The sequence below is a fragment of the Mesoplodon densirostris genome, chromosome 2 (genome assembly GCF_025265405.1).
Source record: "Mesoplodon densirostris isolate mMesDen1 chromosome 2, mMesDen1 primary haplotype, whole genome shotgun sequence".
In the NCBI taxonomy this organism is placed as follows: Eukaryota; Metazoa; Chordata; class Mammalia; order Artiodactyla; family Ziphiidae; genus Mesoplodon; species Mesoplodon densirostris.
The window spans coordinates 36765576-36781590 of NC_082662.1; positions in this window are offsets into that span (position 1 = coordinate 36765576).

A 16015-nucleotide genomic window follows, 5' to 3' on the forward strand; every position below is an offset into this window, starting at 1 on the left:
CTGCTTGCCTAGCAGACCTAAGCCATATTGTCCAGTGTCAGTTGTAGTGGTAATAAAGGTAATATTTGTATCTCCATCTGCCATACTCCCGTGCCTATCTCTTAATAGGTTCTTGTATCACTGAGTCCAAACAGAAAACAGATGGCACACTCAAATTAGGATAATTCAGAAGATTGAATAAAGGGACTATTTATGAAGGCGTGGGCAGGCCGTATGGGAGATACATGGGATAGTGCAGCAACCTAGGGCTGGGAACAGCAGAGCTGTTACTCCTCCTAAGCCTGAAAGCGTGAAGGGGATGGGGGCATGGGGACTGAAATCCGGGAGGAGAAAGTTGTGCAGAGATAACTGTCCTACGAGGAACCGAAGCCCTCAGTTGCAGGACACGGGCAGCCTGAGGAAGCCTGTAGGGAGGAAACCTGAGAAATAAATACCCTACCTGACTCTCCTTCTGCCCTGTAATCTCCTGCTGGGCCTCCCCATTAGATAAACCAACCAGAGCCCAAGGACAAGGGAACCCATTGATGGAGCCAACATCAGTCCCTCTGGGCAGAGAGCAAGGAGGAAAACAGAATGAGGGACAAACAGGAAATATCTGGCAGGGTTCTCCTCTTTCCTCCCTCAGTATGCCCTCTCATTCTTCATCTGGGTGAAAAATTCGCATCTCCATCAGCGGGATGCACAAAATCCCACTGACTACCATTTTATCAAGCGGCGATCTCAATCCAGAAAAACCTCTCTGGAAACCTAAAGCTTTACTACCACTAGTGTTCTTCAAATAAGGAATCGGGTTAAAGTGAGGAGAGGTGCGGTAGGCAGAATCCAGAGATAGTCTCCCCAGATTCCTGCTCCCGGCTGTACACACCCGGAGTGTGTTTTCTCTGTTTTTCAATCAAACACTAGTCTAGATACTGCTATGAAGGGATTTTGCAGATGCAGTTAAGGTCCCAAATCATTTATGAAAGGGAGACTAAGCTGGGTGAGCCTGACCTAGTCAGGAGAGCCCTTAAAAGTCCCAGGGCTCTTCCTGGTGAAAGAGATTTGAAGTTAATGCGTGAAAGTTGTCCATTGGTGGCTTTGGAGATGGAGAAGGAATATGGGTGGCCTTGAGGAGCTGAGAGTAGCCCCTGGCTGACAGCCAGCAGGGATAAGGAAGCCTCAATCCTTTGGCCATGAGGAACTGAATTCTGCCACAACCAAGTGAGCCTGAAAGAGGACCCTGAGCCCCAGATGGGAATGCAGCCCAACACCTTGATTTCAGCCTTTTGACACTTTGAGCAGAGAACCCAGCCATACATGCCGCGCCTGGACTTTTTTTTTTTTTTTTTTTTTTTTTTTTTGGCCGCGCCACGTGGCTTGCAGGGTCTCAGTTCCCCGACCAGTGATTGAACCCAGGCCATGGCAGTGAAAGCCCAGAATCCTAATCAGTAGGCCACCAGGGAACTCCCTGCTCCTGGACTTCTGCTCTACAGAACTGTGAGCTAGTAAATGGGTGTTGTTTTAGGCTGCCGAATTTGTGATAATTCATCAGATAGCAGTAGAAACCCATACGGGAGCAAACAGTAAAGAAACATAGACACAGCTGTTACGGTCCCCATTTTTGCAGCTGGTAATAGGGCCTAAATTGGTAATCACAGCTGTCTTCTTCCAGCACTCAAAGCAAGTTCCCTTTGCCCTTTCCAGCACCGCAGCTGGATGAGTTTCTTTACCTGGTGGAATGACACATGCCTTCATTGCTGTAGGATCCAAGTCTTTGGTGGTCTTGACAGTATTGGGTTGTCAATTTCCACTGACCAGAACTTTAGAGCGAGAGAAGAATTAGAGTTGTCTTAAACCAAGTCCTCCTCATCCCCGCTGTGTAGCAGCAACACAGTTTTCCCTGGTGATCAGGATCAGCCACCTCAGCCAAGCTAGAGAACCTCTCCTCTGACTGTTTAGTGGCATGTGGAGCCTAAAATGAACAAGGGAAATCTCAGCTTCTAGTTCATTGGAACCATGACCATGTTTCCTGGCAGAAGAATTTACTGCTGTGGACACTAGAAACTTCAGATCCACCAAGCCTTTGGTTGCAAGGATGGAAAACAAAAATGTCTTCCAGTGAATGATTAGCTGAAACAGTGAGAGGGACCACTCCCAGAGCCCTTTGTTCTCTGGCCACGAATCCTGCCATGGGAGAGATGGCGCCAAAAACTGACCTCCGGTTTAGAACATATACTGCTGGAAGGGTGTTTTCTTCCCTCTGGCACTGTAACTGAGTGCTTAGTAATCCACTTCCCGTTCTCTCCGGCTGTTTCATTCTAGGTGATCAGCCACATGAAAATATCAGTGAATTTCATGGGCATGAGCCTGTTGCCACACTTGTTTTGTTTTGTTTTTTTAATTTAATTTTATTTATTTTTTTATACAGCGCATTGTGATTGGTCATCCATTTTATACACTCTATACATGTCAATCCCAATCTCCCAATTCATCACACCCCCACCCCCACCCCCCGCCTCTTTCCCCCCCTTGGTGTCCATACATTTGTTCTCTACATCTGTGTCTCTATTTCTGCCCTGCAAACCAGTTCATCTGTACCATTTTTCTAGGTTCCACATATATGCATTAATATACAATACTTGTTTTTCTCTTTCTGACTTACTTCACTCTGTATGACAGTCTCTAGATCCATCCACATCTCTACAAATGACCCAGTTTCATTCCTTTTTATGGCTGAGTAATATTCCATTGTATATATGTACCACGTCTTCTTTATCCAGTCATCTGTCACTGGACATTTAGGTTGCTTCCATGACCTGGCTATTGTAAACAGTGCTGCAATGAACATTGGGGTGCATCTGTCTTTTTGAATTATGGTTCTCTCTGGGTATATGCCCAGTAGTGGGATTGCTGTGTTGTATGGTAGTTCTATTTTTAGGTTTCAAGGAACCTCCATACTGTTCTCCATAGTGGATGTGTCAATATACATTCCCACCAACAGTGCAAGAGGGTTCCCTTTTCTCCACAGCCTCTCCAGCATTTGTTGTTTGTAGATTTTCTGATGATGCCCATTCTAACTGGTGCGAGGTGATACCTCATTGTAGTTTTGATTTGCATTTCTCTAATAATTAGTGACATTGAGCAGCTTTTCATGTGCTTCTTGTCCATCTGTATGTCTTCTTTGGAGAAATGTCTATTTAGGTCTTCTGCCCATTTTTAGATTAGGTTGTTTGTTTTTTTAATATTGAGCTGCATGAGTTGTTTATATATTTTGGAGATCAATCCTTTGTCCGTTGATTCCTTTGCAACTGTTTTCTCCCATTCTGAGGGTTGTCTTTTCGTTTTGTTTATGGTTTCCTTTGCTGTGCAGAACCTTTTAAGTTTCATTAGGTCCCATGTGTTTATTTTTCTTTTTATTTCCATTATTCTAGGAGGTGGATCAAAAAAGATCTTGCTGTGATTTATGTTAAAGAGTGTTTTTCCTATGTTGTCCTCTAAGAGTTTTATAGTGTCCAGTCTTACATTTAGGTCTCTAATCCATTTTGAGTTCATTTTTGTGTATGGTGTTAGGGAGTGTTCTAATTTCTTTCTTTTACATGTAGCTGTCCAGTTTTCCCAGCACCACTTATTGAAGAGACTGTCTTTTCTCCATTGTGTATCCTTGCCTCCTTTGTCATAGACTAGTTGACCATAGGTGCATGGGTTTATCTCTGGGATTTCTATCTTATTCCATTTATCTATATTTCTGTTTTTGTGCCAGTACCATATTGTCTTGATGACTATAGCTTTGTAGTATTGTCTGAAGTCACGGAGTCTGATTCCTCCATCATCGCTTTTTTCCCTCAAGACGGCTTTGGCTATTTGGGGTCTTTCATGTCTGCATACAAATTTTAAGATTTTTTGTTCTAGTTCTGTAAAAAATGCCATTGGTAATTTGACAGGGATTGCATTGAATCTGTAGATTGCTTTGGGTAGTAGAGTCATTTTCACAATATTGATTCTTCCAATCCAAGAACATGGTATATCTCTCCATCTGTTGGTATCATCTTTAATTTTGTTCATCAGTGACTTATAGTTTTCTGCATACAGCTCTTTTGTCTCCCTAGGTAGGTTTATTCCTAGGTATTTTATTCTTTTTGTTGCAATGGTAAATGGGAGTGTTTCCTTAATTTCTCTTTCAGATTTTTCATCATTAGTGTATAGGAATGCAAGAGATTTCTGTGCATTAATTTTGTATCCTGCAACTTTACCAAATTCATTGATTAGCTCTAGTAGTTTTCTGGTGGCATCTTTAGGATTCTCTATATATAGTATCATGTCATCTGCAAACAGTGACAGTTTTACTTCTTCTTTTCCAATTTGTATTCCTTTTATTTCTTTTTCTTTTCTGATTGCCGTGACTAGGACTTCCAAAACTATTTTGAATAATAGTGGTGAGAGTGGGCATCCTTCTCTTGTTCCTGATCTTAGAGGAAATGCTTTGAGTTTTTTACGATTGAGAATGATATTTGCTGTGGGTTTGTTGTATATGGCCTTTATTATGTTGAGTTAGGTCCACTCTATGCCCAATCTCTGGGGAGTTTTTTTAATCATAAATGGGTGTTGAATTTTGTCAAAAGCTTTTCCTGCATCTATTGAGATGATTATATGGTTTTTATTCTTCAGTTTGTTAATATGATGTATCACATTGATTGATTTGTGTATATTGAAGAATCCTTGCATCCCTGGGAGAAATCCCACTTGATCATGGTGCATGATCCTTTTAATATGTCGTTGGATTCTGTTTGCTAGTTTTTTGTGTTTTTTTTTTTTTGGAGTATGCAGACCTCTCACTGTTGTGGTCTCTCCCGTTGCGGAGCACAGGCTCCGGACCCTCAGGCTCATGGGCCTAGCTGCTCTGCGGCATGTGGGATCTTCCCAGACCGGGGCACGAACCTGTGTCCCCTGCATCGGCAGGCAGACTCTCAACCACTGCACCACCAGGGAAGCCCTGTTGGCTATATTTTGTTGAGGATTTTTGAGTCTATATTCATCAGTGATATTGGTCTGTAATTTTCTTTTTTTGTAGTATCTTTGTCTGGTTTTGGTATCAGGGTGATGGTGGCTTCATAGAATGAGTTTGGGAGTGTTCCTTCCTCTGCGATTTTTGGAAGACCTTGAGAAGGATGGGTGTTAGCTCTTCTCTAAATGTTTGATAGAATTCACCTGTGAAGTCATCTGGTCCTGGACTTTCGTTTATTGAAAGATTTTTAATCACAGTTTCAATTTCATTACTTGTGATTGGTCTGTTCATACTTTCTACTTCTTCCTGGTTCAGTCTGGGAAGGTTATACCTTTCTTAGAATTTGTCCATTTCTTCCAGGTTGTCCATTTTATTGGCATAGACTTGCTTGTAGTAGTCTCTTAGGATGCTTTGTATTTCTGAGGTGTCTGTTGTAACTCCTCCTTTTTCATTTCTAATTTTACTGATTTGAGTCCTCTCCCTCTTTTTCTTGATGAGTCTGGCTAATGGTTTATCAATTTTGTTTATCTTCTCAAAGAGCCAGCTTTTAGTTGTATTGATCTTTGCTATTGTTTTCTTTGTTTCTATTTCAATTATTTCTGCTCTGATCTTTATGATTTCTTTCCTTCTGCTAACTTTGGGTTTTGTTTGTTCTTCTTTCTCTAGTTCCTTTAGGTGTAAGGTTAGATTGCTTATTTGAGGTTTTTCTTGTTTCTTGAGGTAGGCTTGTATAGCTATACACTTCCCTCTTAGAACTGCTTTTGCTGCATCCCATACGTTTTGGATCATCGTGTTTTCATTGTCATTTGGCTCTAGGTATTTTTTGATTTCCTCTTTGATTTCTTCAGTGATCTCTTGGTTATTTAGTAACATAATGTTTAGCCTCCATGTATTTGGGTTTTTTATGTTTTTTTCCCTGTAATTAACTTCTAATCTCATAGCGTTGTGGTCAGAAAAGATGCTTGATATAATTTCAATTTTCTTAAATTACTGAGGCTTGATTTGTTACCCAAGATGTGATCTATCCTGGAGAATGTTCTGTGCGCACTTGAGAAGAAAATATATTCTGTTATTTTTTGGATGGAATGTCCTGTAAATATCAATTAAATCTATCTGGTCTATTGTGTCATTTAATGCTTTTGTTTCCTTATTAATTTTCTGTTTGGATGATCTGTCAGTTGGTGTAAGTGAGGTGTTAAAGTCCCCCTCTATTACTGTATTACTGTCGATTTCCTCTTTTATAGCTGTTAGCAGTTGCCTTATGTATTGAGGTGCTCCTATGTTGGGTGCATATATATTTATAATTGTTGTATCTTCTTCTTGGATTGATCCCTTGATCATTATGTAGTGTCCTTCCTTGTCTCTTGTAACATTCTTTATTTCAAAGTCCATTTTATCTGATATGAGTGTTGCTACTCCAGCTTTCTTTTGATTTCCATTTGCATGGAATATCTTTTTCCATCCCCTCACTTTCAGTCTGTATGTGACCCTAGGTCTGAAGTGGGTCTCTTGTAGACAGCATATAGATGGGTCTTGTTTTTGTATCCATTCAGCAAGCCTGTGTCTTTTGGTTGGAGCATTTAATCCATTCATGTTTAAGGTAATTATGGATATGTGTGTTCCTATGACCATTTTCTTAATTGTTTTGGGTTTGTTTTTGTAGGTCCTGTTCTTCTCTTGTGTTTCCCACTTAGAGAAGTTCCTTTAGCATTTGTTGTAGAGCTGGTTTGGTGGTGCTGAATTCTCTTAGCTTTTGCTTGTCTGTAAAGCTTTTGATTTCTCCATCGAATTTGAATGAGATCCTTGCCGGGTAGAGTAATCTTGGTTGTAGTTTCTTCCCTTTCATCACTTTAAGTGTATCATGCCACTCACTTCTGGCTTTTAGAGTTTCTGCTGAGAAATCAGCTGTTAACCATATGGGAGTTCCCTTGTATGTTATTTGTCATTTTTCCCTTGCTGCTTTCAATAATTTTTCTTTATCTTTAATTTTTGCCAATTTGATTACTGTGTGTCTCGGCATGTTTCTCCTTGGGTTTATCCTGTATTGGGACTCTCTTGCTTCCTGAACTTGGATGTCTATTTTCTTTCCCATGTTAGGGAAGTTTTTGACTATAATCTCTTCAAATATTTTCTCGGGTCATTTCTCTCTCTCTCCTCCTTCTGGGACCCCTATAATGTGAATGTTGGTGCATTTAATGTTGTCCCAGAGGTCTCTTAGGGTGTCTTCATTTCTTTCCATTCTTTTTTCTTTATTCTGTTCCATAGCAGTGAATTCCAACATTCTGTCTTCCAGGTCACTTATCCGTTCTTCTGTCTCAGTTAGTCTGCTATTGATTCCTTTTAATGTATTTTTTATTTCGGTTATTGTGTTGTTCAACTCTGTTTGTTTGTTCTTTAATTCTTCTAGGTCTTTGTTAAACATTTCTTGCATCTTCTTGATCTTTGCCTCCAGTATTTTTCCGAGGTCCTGGATCATCTTCACTATCATTATTCTGAATTCTTTTTCTAGAAGGTTGACTATCTCCACTTCATTTAGTTGTTTTTCTGGAGTTTTATCTTGTTCCTTCATCTGGTACATAGTCCTCTGCCTTTTCATCTTGTCTATCTTCCTGTGAATGTGGTTTTTGTTCCACCGGCTGCAGAACTGTAGTTCTTCTTGCTTCTACTATCTGCCCTCTGATGGGTGAGGCTATCTAAGAGGCTTGTGCAAGTTTTCTGATGGGAAGGAGTGGTGGTGGGTAGAGCTGGCTGTTGCTCTGGTAGCAGAGCTCAGTAAAACTTTAATCCACTTGACTGCTGATGGGTGGGACTGGGTTCCCTCCCTGTTGGTTGTTTGGCCTGAGGTGACTGAACACTGGAGCCTACCCGGGCTCTTTGGTGGGGCTAATGGCTGACTCTGGAAAGGCTCAGGCCAAGGAGTACTTCCCAGAACTTCTACTGCCAGTGTCCTTGTCCTCATGGTGAGACAGAGCCACCTGCACCTCTGCAGGAGACCTTCCAACACTAGCAGGTAGGTCTGATTCAGTCTCCTGTGGGGTCACTGCTCCTTTCCCTGCGTCCCAGTGTGCACACTACTTTGTGTGTGCTCTCCAAGAGTGGAGTCTCTGTTTCCCCCAGTCCTGTCGAAGTCCTGCAGTCAGATCCCGCTAGCCTTCAAAGTCTGATTCTCTAGGAATTCCTCCTTCCGGTGCCAGACCCCAGGTTGGGAAGCCTGGCGTGGGGCTCAGAACCTTCACTCCACTGGGTGGACTTCTGTGGTATGTGTTCTCCAGTTTTTGAGTCACCCACCCAGCAGTTATGGGATTTGATTTTATTGTGATTGCGCCCCTCCTACCATCTCATTGTGGCTTCTCCTTTGTCTTTGGATGTGGGGTATCTTTTTTGGTGAGTTCCAGTGTCTTCCTGTTGACAATTGTTCAGCAGTTACTTGTGATTCTGGTGTTCTCACAGGAGGGAGTGAGAGCACGTCCTTTTACTCTGCCATCTTGAACCAATCTCCTGCCACACTTCTTATGCTGTAAAATGTGTGCCCTTGTCAGAGGTGATGTTGTGTTTGATAGCAAAGTGAAGGATAAGGCATTCTGTAAGTCTACATGTGATCCTGGAAGAAGAACTTCAGGCAGAGAAAACAATCGGAGTATGTATTTACCCCATGAGAACCAAGCTTCACTCCCTCTAAGATAGAGGGGTCCACAGTGGCCCCCCTCCAATCCCAGTGTCTCTCTTTCTTTCTGGTGTGAAATTCAAGAGGCCGCAACTTGTCTCTCCCTTTAGAAGGTTACCCCAGACCACAGAGGCCTTAGAAACTTCCCCTATATGGTGGGCCCCCCTCCACCTCAGGCACACGTACATCTTAAAAGACCTCTAGAGTGCTAGGCAATTCCCACTCAAAGGTCCAGTTAGCATAATACCATCAGTGTGATGAACCAAGACGTCCTGTCTGATATCAAGATACCTGAGTTTCCCTTACATAATATGACAGGGAGAACAAGACTTGACATTGTCCTGGTAAAGATGGTAATGGTATACTATTTTCCCTGCTATGTAAATTCAAATTGCTTCAGCTTTTCTTGGAAAGAAAATGTTTTCCAGGTCAAAAGCTGAATGCCAGGTGCCTGGGCTGTGTTGACTTGCCACAGTGAAGATTCCACATTTGGTACTCTAGTTGTGATTGGCATCACTACCTAAGTTTACAGAGATTTACTCTCTTTCTTTATGTCCCATCTGGCTCTTGCACTAGCCAGATAAGTGAGTCAAATGGGGATGTGCTAGGGATCACTACATTACCCTTGCACATCTCAAGTTTTAAAGGTAGTACCAATCTCTGTAATTTCCCCAAGGTGGAAGTATTGCTTCTGACTTACCTTCTTGGTGTGGTGGGGGTGGGAATGGGGGAGTCGTTTCAGGAGCTTTCACTTTGCCTCTCTCATCATAATAGCCTTCATTTCATGAGTGAAAAGACCAGTATAAGAATTCTACCCATTATTAAGTATCTCTCTTTTCACCATATATTCTGGGAGTGGGGGAAAAACACAAGGTCCATGACCCCATGGACACTGTATTAGACTTGGTTCAGGACTCCATACATAACCTGACTCTCATAAGTTCCCAGTCTCACTGGTGGAACTTCAGGGCTCTGGGGATCAGCATGAATTCAGATCCAATATCTTTTTAAAAAAATATTTATTTATTTATTTGGCTGTACCAGGTCTTAGTTGTGGCATGCAGGATCTAGTTCCCTGACCAGCGATTGAACCCGGGCCCCCTGCATTGAGAGCACAGAGTCTTAACTGCTGGACCACCAGGGAAGTCCCAGATCCAATATCTGTTAACCTAAGGAAGATCATGTACCTTTCAGTAGTGCACAGTTACCTTGGTCAATGGCAGCAAGTCATTTGGGGACAACACATGGTATCTATCTGCAGCCACATTGCAGGGTCCTCCCTCAGTTGAGGGTGTCTGAATCTGTGAACTGACTTAATTAGATCTGGAAATTGAGTAAAAGGCCAAGAATACCCGCCCTCCCCGGTTTCTACCCAGAAATCTAGAATTTTTCATCTATGTTTGTCGAGCAACACCTTAACAGGCTGCCCAACTGTTTCATTTCTAAAAATGTTTGCCACAGTTCCCTATAGATCAAAGCACTTGGATTGCCATTCTTGGCTTACCTGGTCTCTGACAGGTAAGCATGGCCATCTTGCCCTTTCTACTCTGGGATCCCATTATTCCCACTGAGATCAAGGGATATGATTCCTTTGCATTATCCCCAACCATCATCTCTAGTCTATAGATGACAGTCCAGTTACTGCAAGCTCTTCAAGGACTTCTTAATGCCTTCATGAGGGGAGTGTCCTCCAGGCCTTCCTGAGGGCTATGGTTGGGGAGAATTGAGCAGGTTTACCCACTACTATCATTCTCAAACTGTGGTGATTCTGATACATGCTAAAGTTTGAGAACCATTACTGTAGAACAGGGCTTCTCAAACTTTAATGTGCATGCAAATCACCTGAAGATCTTTTTAGATGCAGAATCTGATTCAGTAAGTCTGGGGTAGAGCCAAAGCTTCTGCATTTTTTAACAAGCTCCTAGATGATGCCAGTGCTTCTGATCTGATACCACCATTTTGAGCAGTAATAAATGCTATAGAAGAGGGTGTCTGATGACTCAGGAAATGGGAATATAATGGATCTATTCTATCAGTGGTCCTCAAACTTTGGGGTGTATCAGAATCACCTGAGAGATTGTTAAAACATAGATTTCTGACCCCTCCCCAAAGCTTATGACTCTATAGATCTGAGGTGAGGCCCAAGAATTGGCATTTCTAACATGTTCACAGGTGATGCTGATGTTGATGGCACAGGGACCACACCTTGAGAACCTGTTATCTAACATCCTTAGAATTCACTACCACACATTTTCCCTAGATCCTTGTTTCTACACTTTGGCAAAGTCTTGTAGCCTTTAAGTGCATAGGCCATCTTCTTCTGGAGCAGCCCTTATACCTCTCCATCTGGGCCTTGATATGGGCCTGAAAGTGATAAGAGATAAGGAGATGGGACCTAAGGAGAATTGACCTCAGCTTATGAGGCAACTGCCCTGGGTGCAATTATTGTAAGGCTTTTATACAAAGGAGAGCTAGTGTTTCCAGCCAGCAGAAGAGGTTCGAAGGAGTATGGAGGGTCAGAATTTTCAGCCATGTCATGTCTGCATCATGACTCCCTTTCCCATGTCTCACAGTTTTACTCCTCCCATCAATAACCTTGACTGGGTGTAAGAGACTTGGCAGAGTTAAGCATTTAATTGGTGTTGCAAATCTACCACCCTTACAATCAGACCCTAGGATTGGTTCTTAGCCATATTCCCTCTGCAATTAGTGGAAACAAGGGACTCCTTCATTGCTTCCATGGAGGTATTCTGGTTTTCCGTGCATCTTTTTAAATGTATTTCTGTAGCTTTTATTTTCTCTTTTTCCCTATGCATACTTTTCAGGGTGGTAAAAAGAGTCCAGTTGGTTCCACTCTTTTATAACCACGGTTCTTACTGTGGCGGTGAAGTGTCAGAGCCACTTGATCTCTTAATGCCTTGCCCTCCATCTGCATTTCATCTCATGCTGCCACCATTGATAATTTGAGTAATGATGATGCTACCAGATGCCATGGATTGCTTATTTCCTAATTCTTCTCCAGCAAGGTTATCACCGTGATCCTCAAATATATGAGCAACTGAATTCCAGGATCCCATTTTGAGGGACTATTTCCTGATTCCACAATTACTGTATTATTCTGAATCCAAATAGGAAACAGATGGCTCACTGAAATTAGTATAATTCAAGGAGGGTTTTATAAAGGTACTATTTATTAAGGTTTGGGCAGTGTAAGTGTATAGGGGACCCACAAGGGATAATGTGGTAATCCAGAACTAAGAACAGCAGAACGATTAACACCCGTAGGCCTGACGGGATGAAGAGAGGGAGTGGTTTCTGTAATCCTGAAGGAAATTCCGATAGAGTGGGTCAATTGGAAAGAAGCAATGACTTTTGATCGACGGACACAGCAGCCCAAGTGGACTTGTAAGGGAGATGTCTTGCTGGGGATCTGCATTGGCTGAACCCAACAAGAAGCCAGAAGGTGAAGAATCCACTGACATACTCCATGCAGGTCAGGCCCAAGGCAAAGAGCAGGGTGGAAAAATGTACACAGTGAATCTGGAGAGGCAAATATCCTACTAATTTTTTTCTGACACTCTTACTATTTATTTTTCTTTACATTCAAATCTACCATTTTGTTCTTTGTTTTCTACTTGTTTCACCAAGTTTTTATTCCTTTATTTCTCCTTTATTGCCATCTTTGGGACTAATTATTTTTTATTTTTCCATTTTTCCCTCCATTACCTTGTCAGTTTTACATTCTTTTCTTATTCTTTTAGTAGCTACCATAGAGACTGAATAATCTCCTTACATCCATATGAACTCATGTTTAGTTTAATATAGATACAGATATAGAAATATATATTTATAAATATTTATACATACACACACATACATACATATGTGTGTACACAGGCTAGCATACAAATATATGCTTCCTTACTCTGTCAGCTGAGAGGGCACCCCATTAGCAGTAAGCACAGCTAGTACTGAACCTTGGTTTCTAATGCCATTTTCATATCAAAGAAACCAGGGCTCTTTGGAGAAATGGCTGACTAAAATTGGAACAGAAAATATACAAGATAAACCTAAATCATCGTGTAGTGCCAGAAAGTGAAGACGTGCTTTAAAAAAAAAAAGGTGAGGGTATGTCGAAAGGACACAGGAATCAAATGAAGAGTTCGCAATGGCCAAAGCTGGAACAATTTGAGAAAAAAAAAAAAGAGTATTATAGCACAAAGTATAAAATAAATATCCATGAGCCCATACTGATATAAATAAATAATTGAATAAATAAATGAAGGAAAAGAGAGAAATCTCCCTGTACAAGAATTACAAATAATTTATATAAATACTCTGCCTTCAAGGAGGTAGAACATAATTCCCCACTCCTCAGGTATGAACCATACATAGTCACTTCCTTCCAAAGAGTACAGTATGAAAAAAAGGAAAAGTAATTTTACAGTGGAGAAGTCTGAAACACACTACCTCAGCCAGAAGATCAAGATTAATATCAGCATTGATAGGTCATGTTGATGGTAGGTTCCCCTTGACATAATGTGAAAAAGGGCAATTACCAGCATATTCGTCCTCTCCAAAACAGACAACCCCAATATAAATATGAGAAAAAAGTTAGACAAATACCAGCTGAGGGACATTCTACAAAATACTGACCAGTGCCCCTCAAAACTGTCAAGGTCATCAAAAACAAGGAAAGTGTGAGAAACTATCACGATCAAGAGTAGCCTAAGGGGACATGACAAGGAAATGTCATGTGATATCATAGATTGAATCCTGGACAGGAAAAGAATATTAGATAAAAACTAAAGAAATGTAAATAAAATGTGAACTTTGGTTAATAATAATGTGCCCATATTATTAACAGTTCATTAATTGTGACAAATGTACTAATAATGCAAGGGCTTCCCTGGTGGCATAGTGGTTGGGAGTCCGGGGACACGGGTTCGTGTCCCGGTCTGGGAAGATCCCACATGTCGCAGAGCAGCTGGGCCTGTGAGCCATGGCCGCTGAGCCTGCGCATCCAGAGCCTGTGCTCTGCAACGAGAGAGACCACAACAGTGAGAGGCCCGCTTACCGCAAAAATAATAATAATAATAATAGGGGAAATTGAGTATGGGACCTCTCTGTACTATCGTCTCAATTTTTCTGTAAATCTATTCTAAACTTTGAAAGTGTATTTAAAAAACATGACTCCTTGACTCAGTACAGTCTACCTTAAAGTAGTACTTTTTTTTTTAAAGTAGTACTTTTGTTACTTCCCCCAAAATGAAAGAAACTTAGGACAGTTTAACTCCATTTACCTCTCCCTCCCCACCTTTGGTGCAATTTTTGTTATCCTTTTTATTTCTATATCTGTTTAAACCCCACAAGACATTATTGTTGTTTTAAACAATTAATATTTAAACACACACCATCTATATCTATATCTCTATATCTATGTACACACATGCATACATGCATACACAAAACCTCTGTGTGTGTGTGTATATATATATATATATATACACATATATATATACTATGTGTGTGTGTGTGTGTATGTGTATATAGTGTTTCATATTCCTTCCTGCAATACTGTGCTTCCATATGGGATTATTTTCCTTCAGCCTGAAACTCTCTTTAATAGTTTTTTTTAACAACTTTATTGGAGTATAATTGCTTTACAATGGTGTGTTAGTTTCTGCTTTATAACAAAGTGAATCAGCTATACATACACATGTATCCTCATATCTCCTCCCTCTTTCATCTCCCTCCCACCCCCCATCCCACCCCTCAAGGTGGTCACAAAGCACCGACCTGATCTCCCTAAGCTATGTGGCTGCTTCACACTAGCTATCTATTTTACATTTGATAGTGTATATATGTCCATGCCACTCTCTCAATTCATCCCAGCTTACCCTTCCCCCTCCCTGTGTCCTCAAGTCCATTCTCTACGTCTGCATCTTTATTCCTGTCCTGCACCTAGGTTCTTCAGAACCTTTTTTTTTTTTTTTTAGATTCCATATATATGTGTTAGCATATGGTATTTGTTTTCTCTTTCAGACTTACTTCACTCTGTATGACAGACTCTAGGTCCATCCACCTCACTACAAACAACTCAGTTTCGTTTCTTTTAATGACTAAGATTCCATTGTATATGTGTGGCATATCTTCCTTATCCATTCATCTGTCGATGGACACTTAGATTGCTTCCATGTCCTGGCTATTGTAAATAGAGCTGCAATGAACATTGTGGTACATGACTCTTTTTAAATTATGGTTTTCTCAGGGTTTATGCCCAGTAGTGGGATTGCTGGGACATACGGTAGTTCTGTTTTTAGTTTTCTAAGGAACCTCCATAGTGTTCTCCATAGTGGCTCTATCAATTTACATTCCCACCGACAGTGTAAGAGGGTTCCCTTTTCTCCACACCCTCACCAGCAATTATTGTTTGTAGATTTTTTGATGATGGCCATTCTGACTGTTGTGTGGTAATACTTCATTGTGGTTTTGATTTGCATTTCTCTAATGATTAGTGCTGTTGAGCATCCTTTCATGTGTTTGCTGGCAATCTGTATATCTTCTCTGGAGAAATTTCTGTGTAAATTTTTGGATTGGGTTGTTTGTTTTTTTTATATTGAGCTGCACGAGCTGCTTGTAAATTTTGGAGATTAATCCTTTGTCAGTTGCTTCATTTCCAAATATTTTCTCCCATTCTGAGGGTTGTCTTTTTGTCTTGTTTATGGTTTCCTTTGCTTTGCAAAAGCTTTTAAGTTTCAGTAGGTCCCATTTGTTTATTTTTGTTTTTATTTCCATTTCTCTAGGAGGTGGGTCAAAAAGGATCTTGGGGTTTCCCTGGTGGCGCAGTGGTTGAGAGTCCGCCTGCCGATGCAGGGGATGCGGGTTCATGCCCCGGTCCGGGAGGATCCCACGTGCTGCGGAGCGGCTCGGCCCGTGAGCCATGGCCCCCGAGCCTGCGCATCCGGAGCCTGTGCTCCGCAACGGGAGAGGCCACAACAGTGAGAGGCCCGCGTACCGGTAAAAAAAAAAAAGGATCTTACTATGATTTATGTCATAGAGTGTTCTGTCTATGTTTTCCTCTAAGAGTTTTATAGTGTCTGGCCTTACATTTAGGTCTTTAATCCATTTTGAGTTTATTTTTGTGTATGGTGTTAGGGAGTTTTCTAATTTCATTCTTTTACATACAGCCATCCAGTTTTTCCAGCACTACTTATTGAACAGGCTGTCTTTTCTCCATTGTATATGCTTGCCTCCTTTATCAAAAATAAGGTGACCATATGAGCGTGAGTTTATCTCTGGGCTTTCTATCCTGTTCCATTGATCTATATTTCTGGTTTTGTGCCAGTACCATGCTGTCTTGATTACTG